This window comes from Cyrtonyx montezumae, unplaced genomic scaffold, assembly GCF_038088225.1.
Source record: "Cyrtonyx montezumae isolate F1298 unplaced genomic scaffold, pur_monq_1.0 scaffold_9, whole genome shotgun sequence".
Lineage (NCBI taxonomy): Eukaryota > Metazoa > Chordata > Aves > Galliformes > Odontophoridae > Cyrtonyx > Cyrtonyx montezumae.
In genome coordinates, this window is record NW_027072100.1 from 13645953 (window position 1) to 13654475 (window position 8523).

The following is an 8523-nucleotide window of genomic DNA, read 5'->3' on the forward strand; positions in this document are numbered from 1 at the left end:
TCTGCGTATCAACAGTAAAATACGGCAATGACTAATCAATAATATTTATCTAAGGGTCTATCAAGATGACTAGTATAAGCATGGATTGAAATCTTGGCACAAATGAATTAAATGACAGATTGCCTACTGAGTTCAATACATTGGACTTCAGTGACAGCTTTCCACCAGTTAGCATTTCAGAGCAGTAGGCGATTTTAACATTAGGATCAATAAGCACAGAATACCCACAGACAAGAGGATTGCTTATCAAACGTTACCGCCGTGTTACGACACAGTACCCCCAGGGTGCCACACTGTAGAAGGCACGGCTGAAACAGGTAATCACAGAACTTCTGCAAAGCACAAGGCTGAGGGTGGTTGTCTCGTTTCTAAAATGATGTGCTCTCTGAAAGATCTGAGCACTAGACAATACTTCTACCTTTGTCTCCCAGAACAGCAATGATCTTGACTGAGCTCCTAGTCACTGCTAGAGAATGCCCAGCTGCGTCCCAGCCCCCCACTTCTCTGCAAGAACAATCTACACAGACAATAACCAGTTACTAACTACCTGGTGAAGGTCATGGCGGCTCAAATGTGTTCAGAGAGCTCTCATTTCTGCTCCAGTTTTCCATTCTGCTTGCTCTTGCAAAGAAGGCATATGGCAGTACTTTTGATGGGCTGATCCATTGCTTGGTATTAGAGCTTGAATGTAGGGGAAGTAAAAGGCCGTGCGAGAACGGAAAATTATCGACATTTTGAAGTTTGGAGATCCATTAAAAAAATCTCAGTTTATATTTCAATTTACATCTTTCATTAAGTAAATCCTCAGTCTGAATTCACTCTGCAAGTTTTGACAGTATGGAAGACGTCAATGTTACATCCACAAAAACGTGGTTTGTCATGGCAGAGCATCACCACCTCCAAAGGATGATGGATTTCACCAAGCAGCTTCCAAGTGAAATCTAAGTGTTCTTTATGACAGAGGAGATTCTTACTGATCTCAGACTGGCATTCCTTCCCAGTTATCCTAACCAATGAACTAAATCTTATGCAGCTTTTACCACAGACGTTCGCAGTACGGGGTTTTTTGTTCTCCATTTTTCTTAAGGACGGGGAACGGAGGGACTGGAGCGCTCTGTGTGAAGGCGCAGATCTTTCTGACCTTCATCTCAGTGCAGACCCAAGTGGGGCCCTGTGCAGGGATGCAGACCGAGCTGGGCTCCTTCCCGGTGGTTTCTGCCGAAGTCGTCTTCGTGGAGGAAGGTCAGAGAACGCTGACGGAGGATGAGGTGTTGAGAACAACAAAGGAGCTGGCGGGCTCAGCCCCTGCGGGATCATAGCGCTGCTGAGGATTAACCTTAATTGCACGTATTATATAACTAATTATGCGAGGCGCTTACAGCCGCTGACAGGTGGCTGGGTTAGTCTGCATTGGAACACATACAGCGCCGCGTGGCACCGCGTGCTCGGGGCACGGCCCCGCTCGGCACACGGCGGTGCCGTCGTTCCCGCGCAGCTCCACGCGCCCTCAGCGCTCCGCAGGCCCCGCGGACGCGGGAACGCGCCCGAGGCGTCGCCGCAGCACGAGACAGCGCGCCCCCGGCCCCGAGGTCACGTGCGCGGCGCGCGGTCACGTGAGCGCGCGGCACACCGGGACGCGTGCCCCCGCCCGCCGGCGGCGGCCCCAGGCCGGGATGTAGTCCCGGCGGCGGCGGCGGAGGGATAACCGGGCGGCGTCAGCTCCCGCTCCGGCCGCAGCCGCAGGGCGCGGCGCCTCCTAGCGGGGCCGGGGTAGATCCCGCCGCCGCCGGCCGCCTCCGTCCTTCTCGCGAGAGCCCCCCCCCCCACCCCCTCCCTCCCCTCCGCCCCTCTCCCGGACCGGTTCGGCGGGACCGCGCGAGCCTCCGGGCCGCGGTCGGGGCGCGCCCCCGCGGGGCGAGGATGGACGCTCGGCCGGCGGCGAGGCGGCGGGGCCGTGGCCACCTCCGCTCCGGACCGCGGCCGCGTCCCCTCCCGCCGGACAATGAGTCCCGTATGCTAATGAGAGTCTCGCGTCACTTCCGCTCTTTCTCGGCCGCCATCTTGGCCAGGGCAGGTTCTGGGCAGGAGGGACCCGGCTGTATTGTCTGCGGGGAGCCCCCCCCGCCCCGCGGCCCCGCACCCCCCGCCCCGGGGACCGAGCCCGGCGCCGCCGCCGCCTCCCCCCCGCCCCGCCGGGCGCCGCTCACCGTAGCGTCCCGTCCCGCACACCGCCCCCTCCTCCCCCGCCGCCTTCCTGCCCCCTTTGTCTCCCCCGCGCCGCCGCCGCCGCGCACCGCTCCGCCCGCGCGGGGCCCCGTGCGGCTCCGGTTGGCGGCCCCGCGCCCCGCGCCGGAGCTGCCGCGGCAGCGCCCGTCCCCCCCCCCGAGGAGAGCCGCGCTCAGGTACGTGTGCGCCGCGCTCCGGCCCGGGCGGCCCCGCGCTGCTGCCGGCCGAGCTCAGCAGCGGGAGCGGCTCCGCGTCGGACGTTCGGGGCCGCAGTCTCGGCCGGCGGGGGCAGCGCGCGGCGGTGCGGAGCGGGGCCGAGCTCGGGGCGGGCGGGGACGGGGAGCGGGAGCAGCCCGCGGGCCGCCGCGCTCAGACAAAGACGCGGAGCGGAGCTCTGCGGTTCTGCGCAGCCGATCCCGGGCGGGAGGCAGCGCGTTCTGCGGCGCGGACGGTGCTCCCTCGCCCCCCCCTTTCACTTCTTTCCTTTATTATTTCCTTTCCTTTTTTCCTATCCCGCTTTCCCATCTCCCCGCCGCATTACACCCGCGCTGTCGCTCCCGGTGGATGGCCGTGGCAGAAAAATACCAGCCCCCACCCAAAATGCACCGCAGCCCGCCCGGGAGATGAGTGCGGGAGGCAGCAGGGGGCGCGATCCGCGCCGGGCAGAGCTGCGGCGGGGGAGGGAGAGCCGCGCTGCGGCCGCGGAGTGCCCCCGCCCCGCGCGGGGTGCCGCGCTCCCCGCCGTGTCCCCGCCGGCCCGGGACGGGGGGGGGACGATGAGAGGACGGGGTCGGACGCGCGGACCGTTCGGAGGATGCGCGGCTGTCGGCGGCCCCGTGCAGCCCCGCGGTTTCTGAACGCGTTCCGAGCGCGGCCGCGGCGGTGCAGAGTTGTGCGTTCCGGGGGGGTCCTGAGCGCCGCGGCTCTGCGGGGAGCGCGGACGTTGCCATCGCGATGTTCTTGGTTGGCTGGAGCCGGTCGCTGGATGTGCGGGATTCCTTCTAGAAGAACTGGTGGTGTTTTCCAGATAGCTTTTACTAGCTCTGTTTGGATGTGTCTGTACTGCTATCTCCTAGTCCCAGCTGGAGGTGAAAGGTGTGCATGAGATAGAGGAGATGTGATCTCGTCCTGTCAGCACAGAGGACCAATGCGGACCTCCCCCAGGACCCGTCCTGGCAGCCCATAGCAGCAGTGGGGCCGCGGGGCTTTGCGGGCCACTGTCTTTCCAGGTGAGAAAGATGGATTATCCCATTCAAAAGCCGGATTCATTCATTTCGGAGTGGAACCGTTGCTGGGCTCCTTGGTTGGCTGTTGAGCAGTGATTTGGTATCAGCAGATGCACTTCTGTCACGGCACGCGTTGAAATCTTAAACATTAAAGGGCAGCAGGCAAGAATTGTGCTGGAGGTCGTTGGCTGTAACACAGCTATTGCTGTGAGCTGCATGAACTTCAGGCCGGGCAGAGGAGTCCTTTCTGAAGCACGGCCAGTGCCCTGCTCTCCAGGAGTGACACGGAGCACGCTGTTCCTGTTGTCTTGGTAATAAACTGCCCTTCATTGCAGTGAATGCTGTTCCCTCTCAAGGAACTTTTTTTAAGAAGAGGTTTTGGTAACGGAATGTGCGGGGACAGCTCTGTAGGATCTGTGCATGTTGAGGCATCTTTAGTGTTCCCTCTTCAGGAAAAAATCAGGTTGTTTTTAAGTTGAAGTAGTGGCTCACGATGCAGATCTGATGAACCCGGGTCTCTCAGGATACTGCTGCTGGTGTGCAGCAGTCCTGTGCGGAGCTGCTGGAGTGGGAGAGTCACAGTGGGCGTGTGGGGTCACACGGGGTGGGCTCTTAGCACGGGGCAGTGCTGTGGGCGCTGAGCACGGCCCATGGCCTCAGCAGCCACAGGTCTGCACTGATGCTCAGTGCCCTGCGCAGCGTGTGCCCCGCAGGGCGCAGTGCTGGCTGCCCTAACCAGGGCTCCAGGATGAGGAGAACGACTGACGTCTGTGTGTGTGGGATAGAAGTCACCGCTCTCAGAGGCGCCCGGTAGCGTTTTCAGAATTGGTGTGTGTCACAGTGCTGTATCACAGCAGCCTTTTAATTAAGCACAGGAATCGTTTGGCGGTGCTGTGGAGCATCACTGGTTGAGTGCAGAGCTGCTAAAATCAGGTGGGGTGCCACGTCCTTTCTCAGGAACACTGCTGCCCATCTTCTGCGTGAGGGTTTCTACCGTGCTTCTGTCGTGCTGCAGAGGGAATAAGAGGTGATTGATTATTCCCAGCCCAGCTCTGCTGCCCCATAAAGTAGTAAAAACTGAAATATTGGGAGTAAACATTAAAATGTAAGTGGCATTCCTGCAGTAGCGGTCTCGGAATCATGTTGGTAGTCAGAAGTCCCACAGTCCAAACGTGTCTTTTGTGAGTTGCCATTAAATGGCAGCTGATCCGAGAGCTGTAGCAGGGAGTGGTAAGAAATGGTTCTGTGTGAGGAAAGGCGGTGTCCGTGGGTTAGGGCCGTCAGCGTGGGGTGGCTGCAGGCAGCCCTGAGCAGCCAGGCAGGATCGGTATTACCTGGTTTTGGAATTGGGTGTTATTTTTGTTCTACTATTTGAAGTTATTTTGAGATGCAGAATTTCACATTGAGAGTGGACAAAACAGCACCAGGCACGAGGAGGACAGTGGTGGTGTGAGGGCAGCAGGATGCAGCGCAGGGACAGCCGTGCTGAGTTTGGCAGGGACTGATGCTGGAGGGTGTGCTCTGCCCCCTGCCCTGCTGTGCTCAGGGATGGGGATGGGACACTTTGCAGCCCAGTTTGCGTTTCAGGACTGCAACATTTGCCATTGTTTTTGATTCTGCTTTTTGAAATGCCGATGTGATGCTTTTCTGAAGGTGTAACAGCTGCATCTACACCGTTCTGGATGGTTAAATAGGCTCTTCCTCAGTTCGTTATGCCAGGTACAATTTTTGTTAGCTTCATTGTCACGTTATCATCATTTATGTGGAAGTAGTCCTCACTCAGATACGTTGGTACAAGGGTGCACTTCTGACAGTACCAGGCAGTGTAAGCTGTGGGGATGAGAAAGACAGCTTGGACTGAGGATAAGGCCATAGAAATATCTACATGTTGGAAGTAAAAGAAAAAAAAATCTTAATTACGTTAATTCAGTTTATATATGTACGTATATACACAAAAAACCTCCTTTCTACATGGAAGGTTTGTTTTGATTGACCGGATGTGTTTTGGGAAGCAGTGTCCATGCTGTGGTAGTTGGGTTGGCCACGTTGGCTTGCTCATGTGGAACTGAAGAAACACTCAGGTCTGGTAAAGACCCAAATGTGTGTTCTGGATTTGAATGCTCTCCAGGAGGGCATGACTCCTTCTTACCTACCGAGGGCTGTGCACCTCCAAGGAAAGGATGTATGTGCTTCAGAGCTTCACAGTACCAATGCTGAAAGACAAAATGGGCCTCAAATGGAGCGCCTCGTGCTTCCTGCACAATAACACAGCAGTGCTTTTGAATGTGGTAGGACAGTCAGCAGCTTTAAGTAAGAGTGGAATAGGTCCCATTCTTTCTGCAGGGAGTCGCTTTTCGCTTGCTGCCCTTTATATCCTCGGAGGGTTGGGTTTTTTGCTTGTTTTGAAGATGGCATTAAAGATGGTTGACCAAAAACTGGTTCTTGTGGTTGGGTCCTAAACCCGTGTGATTGTCTCTATGAGTACATCACACCTGCAGGTGCTTGGCTGACCAGATCATCTGGCAAAATGTTTGATTTCAAATCCTTTTTTCAAGTAGCGTGGTAAACATCTTGCAAGAAACAATTTGAGTAACCACAAACAGCTTGTCCACCAAAGCAGCGTTTGTTAGCTGCTGTGTGTGTGCAGGGCAGGGCATGCTCTCAGCCTGGTTCGGCGGCTGCTGCAGCTTCTTGCCTCCAGCTCCTCTTCCCTCATTCAGACCTCAGCCATCCTTTCCTTCACCCCGTTTTACTTCTGTGTATTGATTGCTGATGTGCCTCTGGATCTCACCGTTATCTGCTTGCGGTGCGTCTGCGCCGCAGGAGTTGTTCGTGATGCAGATTCATAGCAGCAACAGTACGGGGGCAAAGTGTCTCTTGAAATCTAAGTAGGCACAGTACTTGTGTTGAAACGCTTTTTCTTTTTTCTCCCTAAAAAGTTGGTTATGTTTCTGACCTTGTGTTTTGTTTTGTTTCCTCATTGCTGCTGCTATGAAGCCCTTTGAATATCGAAGGTTCCCGAGTCAGACGGAAGACAGCAGTAGCAGAGGTGGATTAACGCTGGAATGTAGTCAGGGACTGGAGCACTTGGAGCTATGCTTAGAAAGGGAACGAGGTAAGAAACATGGAGTGGTAAGACTGCTTTTAAGCTATTGTTCACAGACTTTACCCCATCGTGTAATGCCAGCATTTGTGCATAGCATGTGTAGTGGTAAGGCAGAGGAAAAGCAATTAGCATCAGCACGCTTCGCAGGCTGTTCCTACATGTGAAATACTTACATGCCAGACAGTTGGTGAGATCCTTTCAGTATCAGTCCACTGTCTGAGAAAACACATTGGCAGCGTTTTAGATGAGCTTGGAGAAGTGTTTGTATGCTCTCTTTTGTTTTGTTGTTCTGCCACTTCCACCAGCACGCAAGCAGTGCGTTCTGTGTTAGGGCACAGTAAGGGATGCAGTTTCACTGGCGCTGCCTCTGCGAGGGTGGTGTAAGCCACGCTTCCTAGTGCTGCTCTTGTGTAAGCTGTGCCACTGTGGTGTGAGTGTGTGCAGGAAGCGCTGTGGCTGAACAGCACTGCTCTCCCATTGAATCAGTTCTGTGCTGTGGCTGCTGTGCAGGTCCTGCTGCTGATGTGGTGTCAGGAAGGCATGATACAGAGAAGATAAGAGCAGCATTTGCACTTGCATTCTCATTTCTGATTGTAGTTTTACAGTCAGTGTAATCTAATCATTAATGAATGTATACTGATTACGTGCTTCATTTTTGCACATTTTACAGGGACTTGTATTACGATTTTATTTTTTTAGCTTTAGATTGCAAATTTAAATGAAACACGGTTCTGTTCCCAAAATCTTTGGTACGGGGTTGCTCATGCTTAGCTGCAATCCACATGAGGATCACGTTTTGAACTGGGAACGCGTATTCATGCGGCCTTTTTTCCCTGACTGCTGGAGTGTGGATATCATGGTGTAGGCAAATAATATCCTTCGTGCTTCAGTGACTTCCAGTCTCAATTTCAAATTGCTGTAAGGTAGGCAGGCTTTAGTGCATTTCAAACAAATCTTTAAGTAGTAGCCCTAAACTAACAGGGCTATTGTACTGAGAATGTGTATTACATATTGATTGCATTACACATATATGGATGCATATAAATGTTTATATCTGAAGACTGTGAACAGCAACAAAAGATACTCAGGATGGCAGTAGGTGGGGAAGCCTACTTCTTGAGCTGCTGGTGCCAATAATTAAAAATTACTTATGCACTGAAGTATAGCGTGCCCTAGAGAATGGATGCAATTTAAAGCTGCTTTTGAGAATGCAGTAGAGAATGCCAGAATTGCTTTTTTTTTTCTGTCGTGTGTGTTTTCAGAAGCTTTTTCTTTAGAAATCCTTCCAAGTTGGCTAACGCTTATTTTTAGAAGCCATCAACCTGTGTCATCCAGATAAGAAAACCGAGCAGGAGTTCTCAGCAGAGTGCAAGGTCACAGGTTGTTCAGGAAGAAGAAAGAGTTACGGTTCCTAGAGCAGTCAGAACGTGTCTTGTGTTTTACACTGCAGCATAGAAATTACACAGTGTACAAACTTCTACTGCTAAGCAGAAATAGCTCAAGAAATAGTTAATTCTCTTTTTAGTTATGCAGTTAGTGTACACACCCACCAGATGGAGCTTCTGGCACCAGTGGAAAATTCCAGAAATCAAGCAAGAATGAGAAGTGTGTGAATGACTTAGTGGATCTGTCTGCTAGACTGCAGGAGATGTTTTTTAACCTTAAAAAAAAAAGCTGAGCCTCAGTGAGTGTCTCAGTGCAGCCATCCTCCACAGTTCTTCCTCTGTGCTGGGGGGCTGGATTGTCTGTCTGCAGTTTGGTTGTTGGTGCTATCAGCAAACTCAAAACGAACAGAGGACAGCTCTGTGAGCTCTTGCTGAAGATGGCGTGTCGTCACAGAAGCAGAATGTCAGTGTTACTAGCCAAAGAATTTCATCCTAAGTGATTCAGGTGTGGTTGGCTTTTAGTACTACATTTTAGATGGACTTCTTTTTGTCTCCTGAAGGAATGTTGGCATAGATTGTG